The 15979-nt window shown below is 38.0% G+C and overlaps 1 protein-coding gene and 1 long non-coding RNA gene across 8 annotated transcripts in view; one reads left to right on the top strand and one right to left on the bottom strand.

The window, feature by feature from the left end:
- Positions 1–15979, top strand: part of MID1 (midline 1) — a 363233-nt gene that overhangs the window by 181195 nt on the left and 166059 nt on the right. For 2 of the 7 annotated variants that reach the window (XM_061627097.1, XM_061627088.1), the window contains exon 1: positions 8011–8273. The exons of 3 other annotated variants lie outside the window; for them this stretch is intronic. The gene's annotated coding sequence lies outside the window, so the exon portion shown is untranslated. Of the gene's footprint in view, positions 1–8010; positions 8274–10245; positions 10336–15979 lie in introns of those variants that run through there. 2 more of the 7 variants (XM_061627094.1, XM_061627093.1) reach the window with 2 other exon arrangements.
- Positions 8234–15086, bottom strand: LOC133385003 (uncharacterized). Its single transcript, XR_009762752.1, has 3 exons — positions 15033–15086; positions 13811–13891; positions 8234–8498 (listed from the first exon to the last, which is right to left on the bottom strand). It is a non-coding gene; the product is annotated as an uncharacterized LOC133385003 (long non-coding RNA).

The raw sequence follows: 15979 nt of genomic DNA, 5'->3' as shown, positions 1-15979 counted from the left end.
TCTAGGACTGAACTGTTATCTGAAACATAGTGCTACTATTTTTTAAACAAATACCAAAGGTAATTGATTTAAAGCTATATAGTGTTAGATTTCCTGTTTAAGGTGTTAGTTCATTTAGATTTTTCAATGGAGCTTCAAATAGATTATCTCCTTCCCTAATCTCATACGTCACCAATTTTTTAGTTGGTGACAGATTAGAAAGTGACCATCTTCCCTTAATATTAAATTTGTCTGTTATGAGGGCCCGTAATTCTTCCACAAAATCTTTATACGAAAATCCAACACTGGGAAACGTTTATTACAAAAGAGTTCAATGGTCCGATAGGACCAGCTCCAAGATTGAGAAATTCCTAGCTTCTCCAACGGCCCTCAATTCTAGAAATCAAATAATAAATTCGAACACTAGTATAGAGATTTTATCAGAATACTCTAAGCTATCTTGCTTTGGAAAAGCTTCAAAAAAAAGCTAGTCGCCCTCGCGGTCCAACACACCTAATGAAACCTAGTTGGTTTGATAATGAATGTAAAGCCGCTAAATATGTACTAAGAAAAATATATAACATCTATAGAGTAACAAATGCAAAAATTCTCCCTCCTGAATACTACTCTGCTAAAAGGACTTATAAAAAGCTAATTGCCCCCCCAAAAAATCAGGTACAACAGGAAAGTTGGAAGACTCTAATAAATGCTTCCCTAAACAACGATTCCAAACTTTTTTGGGCAATTGTTACAAATGCTTTAGGATCTACTAATTCTCAGCAATGTAATATTCCATCTGATATTTGGGAGCACCATTTTTCCCGGCAGTTTGCCAAATATAGGGATAACTCCCATGGACTATCGTCTCAGGTCGGCTTTGATTCTTGTCCTGACTGGCCGCCGGTTGCCCAAGATGAAGTAATATATCTAATTAGAAATCTTAAAAGCGGAAAAGCCCCTGGAATAGATACAATCTTACCAGAATTGCTCAAAACTAACATCCAATGGTGGGCTCCACTGCTCTCATCCCTTTTTACCCAGATAAATTTGTCTGGGAAGATACCCTCATCTTGGCTTGAAGCGGTTATCATTCCCTTATTTAAAAAAGGTGATAAGAAAGATCCTGCAAATTATAGGCCCATTAGCCTTCTATCTGTAGTGGGCAAAGTGTACGCATCTCTCTTAAATGTTAAACTTCAATCCTGGTTAGAAGAAAAAAGTATCCTGGGTCCCGAGCAGGCAGGCTTTCGTCCAAATAGATCCACTATTGAACACTGTTTAATATTACGACTCCTGGCAGAAAAATATATGAGCAATAAAAATAGGGGACTTTTTGTCGCTTTTATGGACCTTAAGACTGCATTGGATTCAGTCCCAAGGGATCTTCTATGGGCCAAACTAAATGCGACCTCTATAGACAAATGTCTTTTATTTCTAATTAGTCAGCTATACCAAAATACTTCCCTGAGGGTGAGATATGGGATAAATGGCAAATTAACCAGACCTATACCAGCTCATATAGGAGTGCGGCAAGGTTGTGTCTTAGCCCCTTCCTTATTTAATCTTTTTTTAAATGATTTAAGCACAATCTGCCACAATGAAAATTTCCACTCCCCCAAATTAGCAGGAACAAATTGTCCCCTTCTTCTCTATGCTGATGACACGGTCCTGATGTCTTTTTTGGAGATTGGCCTCAAACGCCTTCTTAGGGCTTTCATGAGCTACTGTGAATTTTTTTTTCTTGCCATTAATTTCCAAAAGTCTAAAATAATGGTTTTCACTAAAAGAAAACTGACGCTCCTTTGGAAAGTAAAAGGCAAAATTTTTGAGCAAGTTAAAAAATTTAAATACCTAGGTATTATATTTTGTTCATCACTTTCTTGGTCTCTTCATATACAGACTGCAATTCAATCAGCAGAAAACGTTTCCAGAGCTTCTATTAGATTCTATCATACTAAAGGCGGCTGTTATATTCCTGCTGCCATGAAAATTTTTAAAATTAAAATACTTGCATATCTCCTTTATGGAGTTCCAATTTGGATTACAGAATTCAATAAAAAGGTGGAAGGGGTTCTTTCAACCTTTTTGCGGGCTATTTTTGGTATGCCAAACTGTGCTTCCCCAGCTGGTCTTAGACTTGAGGCAGGAACAAACTCGATAGAACACACAGCCTGGCTTCATGCTTTCAGATTTTGGATCAAGGTAGCTTATTCCGGACCCTCTTCAGGGTACCTCACTTAATGTGGAGTGACCCTTTTATAAGCTCGTGGATCAAAATCTATAACAATAAGCTAAATCGTTTAGGCCTGTCCACAGAACTTTTATCTTCCTGGGACTCTGAAAAGGCCAAATATATCATCAGCCAAAAAATAAGGGATCTTGATTATCAATATCTATACTCTAAAGCAGCTACATCTTGCTCCCCATTACATTTTGGGTTGAGTTTTTGTTTGCCATCTCAACTGTCATACCTAGCAGAATTAACATCTCCCCACTATAGATTTTTGTTTTCTCGAGCGAGGTTTAATTGTTTACCCTCTGCTTACTTAACGGGTTGATACCTCGGAATTCCTATAGAACATCGCTACTGTGTCTGTAACTCAAAATCCCCTGAAACTTTATATCATGTTCTTTTAAAATGCGAGTTATACAATGAACCTAGAATCAAACTTATTTTGCCGCTCATTTCAAGGCATCAGGAAAGTTCCCCAGAAGGGGTAGTTCGGTTCCTTTTGTCAGATAAAGACAAAACTACCACTAAGTTAGTCGCTAAATTTTTTTATATTGCTCAAGCCTTACGGGAAAAAAAAATAGCTTTAACAACGATCTAGTGACCTGAAACATTAAAACTGTGTTTTATTTTATGTCTATACTGTCATTCATAAAAGTTATTTACAAAAATTGTTTTTACAAACTTTTAAAATGTATATTCCTGTATGACCTTTGTTTATGCATATTTATTAAGGAATTGTATTTCTTTGATCTGTTTCGGGTCTATGACCGTAAATAAAGAAATAATTAAAAAAAGATAGATTACAGCAGCACACCAAAGGCTGATTTCTCACATCTTTTTGAAAAACGTGAGCCTTCTCCTGCAAAGATGTACATACTCTCGCATACTGAGCTCCAGCCATTATGCATCTGGTATAGGTGGAAGGCAAGATTCTTTTCTGATCCTCAAGCACTACTTTATGGTAGTTGTGCTTTTTTTTTTAATGGCTGCTCTGAGAGTTGGAAATCAGAACGCTTTGGCTTCATCTCTATTTCCCTAGGCATATGAAACACCTGCATTACATGGGAATGCAATCTAAAGATACCTTGATAAATCAGTTTATAGTAAAGTTTCTCATAAAGCTCTCTACTGAATTCAAGGTCCTGTTTTATCAGGCCTGGATCAACAGCTGAGCAGGCAGAAGGTCCAATATACAATGTCCCATATGCGCAAGGACATCCTCATTCATTTTAATGAAGGGGACACAGAAAACAGAGCTCCTCTCTCCATTAAAGCTTGCACACAAAGGAATACATATCAAAGCACATGTGGTTCTTGGTACTGGAGAATCATCTTCTAATCAGGTGAAGACCTTTCTATTCATCCATGCTCTTGAAACAATGTATATTTCACAGGCTGAGCCTCTTAGTTTTAAATTTTGTAAACTGCCCAGGGAACTTCTGGTATGCAGTGGCTAGAAAAATGCGGTGAATGAATAGATAAAACAATTTTTTACATTTCTAAGGGAAAATTTAAACAATAATTTATTTATAGTCAGGGCCGGCTCCAGCCATGCGGGGGCCCTTGGCATCAGCTTGCCCTGGCCCCCCGGTGGGTGTGCACATGTGGCCCCCCACGGCCCCCCCACCTGTCTAGTCTTTACCATTGTCCTTAATGAAGATGGCGGCTGCGGTTTCGTTAAGGAGAATGAAGCCTCCGCCACCATCTTTGTTGATGGCACATGTGCGTGCTACGCATGCACATCTCTGCCATCAACCAAGATGGCGGCAGCGGCTTCAGTACCTTAGGGAAGCTGTGGCCGCAATCTTCATTAAGGGCAATGGTAAAGACTAGAAAGGTAGGAGGGCCGTGGGGGAGCAGAAGGGGAGCAGAGGGCCCCTCGGGGGGCCCTCGGGCCAGTGCCCAACCTGGCTGCCCTTTAGAACCGGCCCTGTTTATAGTAAAGTCACCATAGAGTTACATTTCTCTGTCATTCTGTAGTTTTGCCCTCTTATGAAAATAAATTTATATGGTAAGATTAGAACTTTAAACCACAAAGAAAAAACAAATCACTTTAAGAATTGTCAAACATGAATTTGACCATGGGAGGGCACCATGCAAGCTTAATTTTTGGAGAATTACAATAAAAGGTCACCCATCCAATATGATTCTGTGAATTCACAACAGATTAGCTCTTTAGTTGGCAAAATCAATGAAAATGGAAATAGATAGCCTTCAAGTCGATCCCGACTTATGGCGACCCTATGAATAGGGTGTTCATGGTAAGCAGTATTCAGAGGGGGTTTACCATTGCCTCCCTCTGAGGCTAGTCCTCCCCAGCTGGCTAGGGCCTGCTCAGCTTGCCACAGCTGCACAAGCCAGCCCCTTCCTGTCAGCAACTGCCAGCTGGGGGGCAACTGGGCTCCTTGGGACTATGTGTGTCGCCTATCTATGCAGCTTACCCACAGCTGCACAGGTGGCAGGGCACGTAACCTCTGAGCCACTCACTGTGGAGGTGATCTCTAGCTGGCCCTTGACACCCAGGAGACACGAGCGGGGATTTGAACCCACAGACTCTGGACTCACAGCCAGGAAAAGAAAATAAAGTGTGACTTCACTGAAACAATGACAGAAACACTAACTGCCAAATATTTTTGGAACACCTTATCCTATGAAGCATGGATGGGCTGCCTCTTGGGCTGTCTTTTGCCAGTTAGTAAAGGCCATTTTTATTCTGGCAAACTTTTGTCTGTTAAGCATCTGCTGTAAAAGTATTGTTTTATCTGTGGTCTCTACCTTTGTTGCATTTCTAATGTATTTTTATTTTATTTTATTACATTGTCACTTTAAATTGTTGTAAGCTTCTCTGAGTAATGAATAGGCACTAGAACGGCAAGACAGAAATCTCTGTATAAATAATAATCATTATTAATGCCAGCTATAACTGCCACATTAGCTGATGGATCCCCAGTCAAAAAGTCATTGTCATCTAATTTTATAATTCTCTCTAACCCAAATCTTTAACCTCACCTTTACCCTTTTACCCCCAGCCTCTTAAAACTATTCCATTATTGGTATCAATGAAGGATAAACATGAAAAACAGTGGTGATAATAGTGATGATTAGTCACATGCAAATATATTGTAGATGCATTTCCAGCTGTGACCAAGAATAAACAGATTATTATGTCAGTGTAAGTGCACTCCTGCTTTTAAGTATGCCACCTAATTCTCAAAACTAACATTACCTCTGTCAGATCAGAGTGCTGAGGCTTGCTTTGCCACATAAAATTAGCTGTTGCAGCAGTTTCACCTTGCATGTCATGCAATAGCTTCCAGTTTCCTATGCATCAGCAAACATTATTGGATGTTTCACAGTTAAAAGGCTCATGAGAAAAAAGTAAAGGCAGAAACATGAAGAAAATAGTATGCATATGTCATCTCAAGGGCTCTGGTTTTCTCTACAGAACTTTTTTTCTGTTTTGACTGCATGAAAGTAAGGGTTAAGTCTTTTGTCTCTGAGAGAAAAGGGAAGAAGATAAGAGAAGAGGTTTCTTAAAGTCATTCTCAGGTTGGAAGGTGCAACAGTTGCCGCCCTGGGCTCCTACTGGGAGAAAGGGTGGGATATAATAATAATAATAATAATAATAATAATAATAATAATAATAATAATACAGATGATGTGTGCTGGGAAGTAGAGTATCATTTTGATCATGCCAAGATTCTCTTTTGACTCTATTGATTCCTAATGTCCTTTTTCCTTGCAAGAGAAAGGCAGCAATTTAAGTCTATGGCTGGAAGAGTAATAAGACTATGGTAAACACGTGTTTACCTATCATTGAGAGCCTGTTTAAATTATTAGTCCTGGGATAACCAATGCCTGAGCTCACTTCAGCCTCTTATTTGATTACACACAGCCAAGGCAGGAATCTCTGGTGCAAATGTGCTCAAAGAGTCAACAATGCCTGACAAGATCGGGTACTCTTGATTTTCCCTTTTTATCTTGTAAATTATAGCATGATTGTTATTTCTTGAACTTGGGAGTTCACAATTCCATGGGCTCCTTCTGGGAGGAAGGGTGAGATATAAATTTAATAAATAAATAAATAAATAAAAATAAGTAACCAAGAAAATGGAGGGTAGGAAAAGGGTATTAATTGTTTGTTTAGACAAAAGCTACAGCCATGATGGCTGTATATTACCTCCAGTGTCAGAGGCAGCATATCTCAATACCAGCTGATTGTGATCAGAAGTGGGAGAGTACTGTTGTGCTCAGGTTCAGCTTCTGGGTTCCTGTAGACATCCGGTTTAGTACTATGGGAACAGAATGCTGGATTATATGAGTTTTGGCCTGATCCAGTAGGGCACTGTTTATGTTCTTATGCTCTTGCACTGCCTTTTTTCAGGATAGCAAACCTGATCTATATCTATGGAAATCCAAGTTATGCCTATGTTGTCAGAGTCAAATATTGTGCTGTCAATGGATTTCATTCAGCAGCACAAAAACATTTGTAACTCCTGGTGAGTAGGGACTACTATTTACCATGTCGCAATCCATTGCAGTGTGCATGTAATTACTTGGTAAGCTTGTCATCTAAAAACCTGAGTAGTACAGAGGAAAGTTTCATTGTATATTCTCACTCAGCCAGAAATCTGGATAATATATATGAAAAACAGCACTGTCTAGGCTTCTTCCTATCTGTGGAGGCTAGGCACCTTGGAGTACAGAGAAGGAAATAGATTTATTGGGCTCTGGTATTTCAGTGTTGATAGTACACTTTTAACACATTTTTGTGCTGTTCAGCTGCAAGAGATTTCTTGATCTGCAAGGCATTTTCTAGGTAGTGATTTATTCCTCACCTAGTAAGTATAGTCATTGGTGTAGCAAATCCATGATAATGAGCCTTTATTCAGATTTGCTCGATTGTACCTAGAGATCAAAAGACAGATTTCCATTTAGAGTGGAACCCTAACAGCCACTTTCGCAGCTGATCTTAACACTGGGAAGTGTAAAAACGGGAGATAAAGGGTTTAGTACTTTGGTAGTGTGTATGTTTATGTGCACACTTTTAAAAAGAACAGTGTAAACAACCTAAAGGCCATATACTAGACCCAACTTCAAAGCAAAGGTCAGAGAGACTACGTAAAATGAGCAGACAAACACTATTTCAAGTAGGGTAAAGTCCCCCAATAACGATGCCTCTGGATTGTTTCATGTGTGAATGTATTGCTTCAGATTTGGGGATAAATCATGGGAATAAAGTTGATTTGTTTTAAAAATCACCTTTTTAAAAAGGCTATAGAAATTTAGTTTGAATCTTGGAGATCAGAAATTATATAAATCTGCTGGTGAAACTTTACAGCCATAAAATGTGCACTTTTGTGTGGTACTTTGCATACCTTTTGGGGAGTAATAGAGTGTGGTTATGCAAATGTAATGCACATTCTTATTAGCATTATTACAGTTTATTAATCAATTCCATAAGAGTTCTCCAAATCTCTGTTATAGCCACAATGTGTAGGAAAGGTGCCACTTCAAACTCGTAGTTTCAGTTTACATTTTTAAACGTAAATATTTTATTTTATTGGTAAATCTCAGGAGCCTTTAAGTTAAGAGTGGACACAGAGAAGTTGGTTAAGAATGAAAATAATCTCTCATACCACAAATTGACTTCCCCCTTTGTAGCCTGAGACACTGTTTCCAGCTGCTTTTCAGCCTCTTAAATCCTTGAAAGCTTTCCTAATCCGCATGTAGGCAGCCTTTATGTGTTATTTCTCCCTCCCCTTTCTCCTGATTGGTGAGGCTATTTCATGGCCTAATTCAGCCAACTACTACATATCTGTGTTGTGATTTGAAATAGGAGCTAGGCGGACAGTTGTTTCTCTTCTCCTGCTTTGCAATAGGCTAGCAGAGACAAGGTTTGAGAAACTTGACATTGTCTTACGTGAGGGGAAAGAGAGATAAAAGAAACTGTGAGTCAAAAAGTTGCCGGGTTGTTGGGAACTTCGGATGGGATTTTGTTTTATCCTGAAACTCCCCTATTTCTTGCTGGATGGATAATGGAATTCTAAAAATGAGGCAGGTAAGGCACACGCTGCAAAGCATCTGGTGATCTCTAAAGAGACGAAGAGGAGAATAAGAGTAACCGAGAACGGTTGGTTAGATAGACTGGATGGTGGGGATCATTTGTATTTATAACTTGTTTTTGTAGAGCTGTGAATCTTTTAAGTTTGAAGCTCCTTTTCAAGTTTTCCTTTCCGTTTCTTCCCGCTGGTAGTTGGTGACATCATATGCAAGGCGATCGGTTCTGAAAAGGGGCAGAAGACTCCGGTTTGCCTTAGCTTAAATGGGTGGTAGCACATCTCTTGCTCATAGCCTCCTACCGTTGTGCCAATACAGAGTAGCATAATTGCTTGTTGGCTAAGCCTATTTTTACCCAAAGGTCACTATTATAATATTTTCGAACCTTAGTTGCCCATTAAACTCTTGAACTATTTTTTGTTTGTTAAATGATGACAGGAAATATTGTTTATTCTAACTTCGAACATGTAAGGGTAGACAAAATAGTCGATTGTTCTAATTTGTAGTTTTCAGCACTGACAGATAGTTGATGAGTTTTGAATGCTGTATATGCACTTTTTAAAAGGCCTTGACAGACTGTTTTCTAAATATACTTTTTTAAAAATTGAATGTTTAATTTACAACCTACTGGTAGAATACCAGGACCTGAAAAGTATTTTTTCCGCGTGTGTGTGTGTGTGTGTGACAGAGAGAGAGAGAGAGAGAGAGAGGCTGTAATCCTAACCATTTACTCAGGAGTAAGCCCCACTGAATTTAGTAGGATTTACATCTAAGTAGATATGTTTAAGTGATTCCACTTAACTCCACTAGTCCTCTATACTCATGAGGAAGAGTAAAGAAAAGAGATTGTTTGCACCTGTAGGAGACATGCAACCTTTTATATTTTTTTCAGTTTTTAGAAAAGAAGATGGGGAATATTTTAATAGTAATCAGAATAATTTCACCAGCAACTATGAGGGGGAAAGCCATTCTTAGTGAATTTTGCTCTCCAAAGAGGCCCACTTGTAGAGTTGACTTGCTTTGTAGGAATTTATTATTTGCTCTCATATCAGATCGTTATCCACGCAGTGCCTGGAGCATCCTGGGATTTATTGTAACCGCCAGAGGGAGCTTTGCTAAGGAAGTTTTCAGAAAAGAGCCCTAAAGATAGTTTTAAAGATTTCAAAAGTAGTTGGGACTTTTTCCTACATACATGTTGTCTGTTTAAGATATTTCTGATTAAACTAAAGTTCTAGTTCACTTTAAAAAGGCAAATAACAGATGCAAACTATGTTTTTGGAAGCGTGTGGGGGAGAAGACAAAAACATAATGAGAGAAAGATTTTAAAAAGGAATGTCTGGTGGAAAAATCAAAGGCACCTAACTCCTATAGTTGAGCACAAAAGGAAAAAAGTGAGACATATTTGCTTCATTAGGCTTGTCCACTTCAGTTTATTTTTGGTGTGGTGGTGATGTAGTCACTCAAAACAACTAGTGCAGCTTTCTTATGCACACTTGACATTGCTGAAATTTGTCACTGGTGTAAAACGAGAGAGACCTATGATCCTTTTTTGTGCTCCTCATTAACATGTTAGCCACAGATGCACCTGTCCCATTATACATTTTGCCATACCTGTCACATTACCACTGCAAGACCCAAGAGTGGGCTCAGAATGACACAATGACACAAAGCATATCATCAGATTGTGTAATTCACACTGCTGGCATGTGCTGTGAGAATATTGATGTGTTTTTGCTGTGCACATTAATAAATAGTAACAAGAACCATAACAAGTCTGAGAAGGAGTCAGTTACATGTGCTAAGGATTCTAATTAATTTTTTTCCAGCACCATAGTATGCTCCTGTATCTGAAGATTGCAATATAGGAAATAGACCCCGTTTTGAATCAGTAATGGTGATTCTCAGTTTAAATTGTTATAAATACTATGAAGAAAGGATTCCTGAGTCATATGCTTTTATTTGCTCTTTTACAGCTGTTTATTTGGAAATAAGTGCAGCTAAGTTCCATGGAACTTACTCTTGTTGCAATCCTATGTTGCAGTCCTATGTGCAATTACTAGCAAGTAAGTCTTGTTTAGAAAATGAAATACTGCTGAGTAAATGTGTGCAATGAAATCTTATGCCTGTTTGCTCAGGAGTAACACCTGTGCGTGTTTGAGTGGGTGCTCAAAGTATGGGTAAGGGTTCCAGCCTCAGAAGCAATCTGTGATGGTCACATTTGTATAGCCTATTTCCTCTTTTGGTAGCCTTCACTTAAGTGACATATCTGTTTATGCTGAACAAAATTCCACCATCTCAGCAGATCAATGAGCAAACATTCTTCAGCAGATGGAACAGTTCAAGCATATCCTGACAGAGATTGGCTTTTAAAAAATGTTTATTGGAGGTTTGCAGAACTGTAGAACTAATAGCCAGTTCAAAAATGGAGGGTTAAATGCACTGAAATGAAGGTGTCAAAAAGCCAGGGACGTGAGTAAATTGAAAGCTACTCTTGAATTTAAATTAAAAGTATTATAAATAAAATGACACTTAGTCAAAAACAAGCCATCTGTTATCTTCCAGCCAATTTCTCATACCAATTATGCTACTGTTTGGATTTATTAACTCTCAGGCATAGTGATGTGTCTTCACTATGAAATGAAGTCCTATATTGCACATAAATTATCCTGACCACTGCAAAATACAAATCCACAAGAATGGCACAAAGGCATAGCTCTATGACTGGCACCTAACAATCCTTCTGGAAGAGCAAGAATTAGCCACAGAAGTGCAATACGCTGCTAGTCATACTGATAAGATTCCGCATTCTCAAAAGCAGAGGCAAGCCAGGAGAACTAACAGTATACCCTTGATTAAACAACTGCCTTGAACATTATTGGAAAAGCAAGGTACAAGTTATTAAATATATGTAAAATGTTGCTTGCTATGTTAGAGTGTGCTGTGCTATGAAAGGTTGCAAGAGCCATCATTTATTATGGGAATAATTATAAGCATAGAAAGAATAATATCTGTGTGGACACTGATGGAAAATTAACTACCTATTTGGCATTTTGAAAAACTATATTTGTTCTTTTGAAGACGTGTCAGGCCTCCACACAGCCATCTAATCTCTCACCTGTTTTTTGTCAGAGCAGAAAATGACAGAATAATTTTTGGCTGTTGAAATAGCATATATAGCATGGTTAATAAACTTAGTGCCCTTTTTCAGGATTATATTCTTTGTTACATATTTTTAATGTTTACCTTCTGTGTAATTTTTGAGGAAAAGCAAATTAGAATTGAAAAGTACAAATTGTAAGTAAGAACACTTGAATTCTCAAGATTTATTAAAGGTGCTGGCAGGAATGGTTTACTTGAAAACTGGAGAGGGCACTGTGGTATCTTCTAAAGAATCTATACCTTAAACATTAGGTGTTTTGCTACAGGTTGGAGTTTTTTTCTTCTACAAAACCACCCCGCAAACTCCTTTAACAGAGGAGGTGCATGTTAGTAGTAGTATTTTACAATGTCTCCTGTACCAGCTGAAATCGTCACAGACTTTGACAGACAAGTTGGAAGAAGCCATATATCTGTTTCCAAACAGATGGAAGTAAATATGATTGTTTGCAAGTAAATGCATTTAGGACTAGAATATTCTCAGAACTGAACAGAGAAAGAAAAATTAAACAAATCTAAATTTTAAAACATTTAACAGCACAATTCTGTGCAACAAAAGTCCTGTTAAGTTCAGTGGGATTTACTCACAGGTAAGTGTACATAAGACGCACGCACGCACGCACTACAGTTGTCCAGCTCCTTTGTATATATTATATTAATATCCCCCAATTTCAGCACTAAACCTTTTCTATTTCAGAATGTAATTCTTACTAAAAAGAAAGAAAAAGGATTTTTCCCTTAAAAACATTGACCTCAGCTCTTAGTGAGAATTCTCCCATCCTTTTGTACTGTTTCTTTGACTGAAAGAAAAATGTGCTTTATGTCTGAGAATGTTGCTGTTGTGTTTGATAGATAATAAAGGGAAAAAAGTGGATGGAGTCCATAGGCTGAGAGTGTATCAGTTAATTAGTGGCTGGACATTACCCAGTAGGAAGTCTGGCAAGGTTTTTGTGTATGTGTGTGTTGTCTGCTTTCTTTGATCACTTGTGTGGTAAATAGACACGCATAGTAACTATGGCAACGTGCTGTAGGTTTGTGGGAACAGGGGAGACTCAATCACTCAACAAAGGATAGTTTGTTAGAATAGTTGGTTATGATTACGAAAAGGTGGTAACAATCAGGCTATTTAAAAACATACGTTCTGGGAGGAAAATGCACATTTATGTTACCAATTTAAACGCAAAATATGTTTCTGTAACTACAAAGAGTTTGCTATAGTGCAAAAGGGAAGAAGAAAGATAGGACTTTAAAAAAAGTTGATCCTTTCATAAAATTAAATGGCGAACATTGGTGGAGGGTTCAAATATTGCAGTGCAAGCAAATCAAGTGGACATGATAATGACCTAGGCAGGAAGGGTTAAAAGATTCCTCAACCTTGGAAGAACAGCTTTCTGCAAGCCTGTAAGCATTTCTGTACAGGCTTTCTAAAACTTGTGATCATAAAATACCTGTTTCAATTACCTGCCTATAGCGGTCAGACTTGAAATTGAATTGCTGCCGTCAAAGACTTTAATGGAAAGTGGTGGGAAAGAATGGAAGGGAATGCCACTTTCTCCATTAGTCTTATAATATTGTTGGATAGTGTAATGTTGATTCCTTAATCATACTGTGAAATTAGTTGGTGCAAGAAAGTGCGTACATCTTCTGGCATCTTGAATCAAACATACACATTTTAACTGCTTTTAAATTATTTAGTTATGTAGCTCCATCTGATCCACAACAGATCCACATCAGTTTGTCCATCCACAGAAAACTTCTATTACAGTGATATGATTGTCAGACATGGTATTCTGGTGTATTTTTTAAAGTATGTAAATGTTTGGATTCAGATTAAATCATTGTACTTGGTGATCATCATCAAAATACCAATTAATCTGTCAGATAAAACTATTCAAAGTATGAAGTGGACCTGCCAACCAGATGCTGCCTCATATATAGACTTACTCAAGGCGCACCATCAATTCCCAATTACCCTATGGCTTCGTTTGGATATAAAGGCAAACTAATTTTTAGTACAGTATGGATAAACCTGGGCAAATCTTGGGTTCCTACAAGACAGAAGTTGGAAGCATCTGCTTCCAGGTTTAAATTAACTGTTTGTTGTTACATCTGACAAGGAAAAAATTTAAACTATGGTTTATTGAAACACGCCAAGATCAAACTGTGGTTTCTGATCCTGTCTCTTTCAAATAAACCATAGCTTAAGCTAATTGCAGTACCCAGTTCAAACAGAACTTCAAACTGTGGTTAGTTTAAATCAGGAAGCAAATGTGTCCAATCTTCTCCTTTGGTGGAGAGAAGAGGGGGGAAGGCTCAAGCCCAAGGTCTGAGCAAGTTCAAGCACATATCAATTAACTATGTTTCAGTAATATTACATCTAACCTGGTCTCTGAGTATAGGATAACCTAGGAAATTACTTCCATTGCTCAGTCCATGTTCTTGGAGATTTTTGTAGTTGTAACACTGCAATGGAAAGGAAATTTGTTAAAGCACACTTCATTCTACGGTATGATTTGAATTTTCTTGTAGTATAAATGCTAAATATCTATCTAAAAGCCTTTATAAAAATAGTTTTCCAATTAAAATATATCTAAAAGTATTTACCTGTAGAAAGGGATGTATGTGTATAGGGTTGCCAGGTCCATGGCCGGAGACTGATCCTATATCTTTAGGAGAAGAAAAGGTCAGCCAACTGCAGGTGTTCTTGCAACTCTGTAATGGGAAAAAACACAAGGTGGAATTCTCCCTCCCCCCTCCACAATTTTTAAAGATACAGAAGACCTCTTGGAGGCCAGGCCTGGCAACCAACAAGTCTTCTGTACCTTTAAAAGTTGTGCAGGGGGGAGGGAGAATTCCACCTTGTGGTTTTTCCCATTACAGAGTTGCAAGAACACCTGTACTTGGCTGGCTTTCTCTTCTCCTAAAGATACAGGATCAGTCTCAGGCCAAGAACCTGGCAACCCTATATGTGTACCATGGAATTAGTATTCATTACAATATGAACAGCAAGAGCCTGTGACACCCTATGGACTAACAAATTTATTATGGCATAAGCTGGCGCTGGGGAACCTTTTTCAGCCAGAGGGCCACATTCACTCATGAAAAAATAAAAAGGAGGTCAAAAACCAGAATGCTGGAAAGATATGGCTTTATTCTGTGCACAAAGGCATCTAATAATTTCTTGTATATAAAAAAAGATGAATTTCTATATAAAATATATCAAAGCCCAGCGCGTTTCAGCCTGTGTAGTCAAGCCTTAATCAGGGGCTACAATACAAAATAATGAATATTCTTTAAAAAAACATACTAACAACTTAAACACACATATTCATTTTTAGAAGGACACAGTTACAATTATAAAAATTGCTTTCATAATTCTCAAAATATAATTACAAAACTCTAACAACTTAAATACATACTGACAACTTAAACACACTCATTTTCATTTCTAGGAGGATACAGTTACAGCCAAATGTTGCTTTCATTATATATCAAAATATGGTTGCAAAACTTTAACAACTTAAATACATATCTTATTCTGAAAGACCAATCACAGAATAATATTGCAGTCAATATTGCTTCAATATTTTCAAAATATACTTACAAAATAAATTCTTCTGTGAAGTATTATGACAACCTGGTATTTTCCTTATTGCTGTTGTCATGTAAAGCAAACTGAAACCCAAATTCAAAGAAATATAGAACTCTATAGCATGTAATGAGTTGAACCTGCTTGATAATTACTTCACCACACCTGACTTGAGTTGACTATGTGTGACTCTTACTTTGTACAATAGGCTGCACAAAAGTGAGTTCTAAATAGACTCTCTCAAACATATCTCTCCATCATCCATCCTGTCAGGCAAGAGGCATTACTGCAGTTCAAGGACACATTCCAGCTGGGCAAAACAAATGAAGGAGACTGGTGAGGGGTGTGACCTGGGCAGAGTTCCAGGCAAGATAGAGAATGTGGCCATATTTGGCCCTTGGGCCTGAGGTTTCCCATCCTGGCATTTTGCAATGGTCAAGATCATTTATCTGATGAAGGGTGCTTGAATCTATGAAACTTTTATTTATTTAATTAACTAAAATATTTCTAAATATTTGTGTATGGTAGAGGGAGAGGTGTTACAGAGTGCAGGGCTGATGGCTGAAAATGCCTATTATTATTATTAGATTTGTTAGGCACTTGTCACCTGAAGGTCTCCAGGACTTACAGCACATTAAAAATGTAAATATAACTACATAATATCATTAAAAACAGAACAAATAGCCCCATAACAGCAACAGGAAGCTTGGCAGCTTACTAATAACAAAATAACAACTCAGTCTATTAAATGCTTGCGAGAAAAGATAAGTCCTTACCTGGCGCCAAAAAAGATGTCATCAAAGACACCAGGCAGATGTCACTGGGAAGAGCATTCCACAGATGGGGAGCCGCAACTGAAAAGGTCCTCTCCCTTGTCACCACCCTCCAAGCCTCCCTCACAGGGGGGACCTGAAGAAGGGCTTCAGAGATACCTCCCTGTGATATTCTGTAGGGTCCAGTGC

The sequence above is a fragment of the Rhineura floridana genome, chromosome 5, assembly GCF_030035675.1.
Source record: "Rhineura floridana isolate rRhiFlo1 chromosome 5, rRhiFlo1.hap2, whole genome shotgun sequence".
NCBI lineage: Eukaryota > Metazoa > Chordata > Lepidosauria > Squamata > Rhineuridae > Rhineura > Rhineura floridana.
This window is presented reverse-complemented; position numbering and strand designations above follow the sequence as displayed.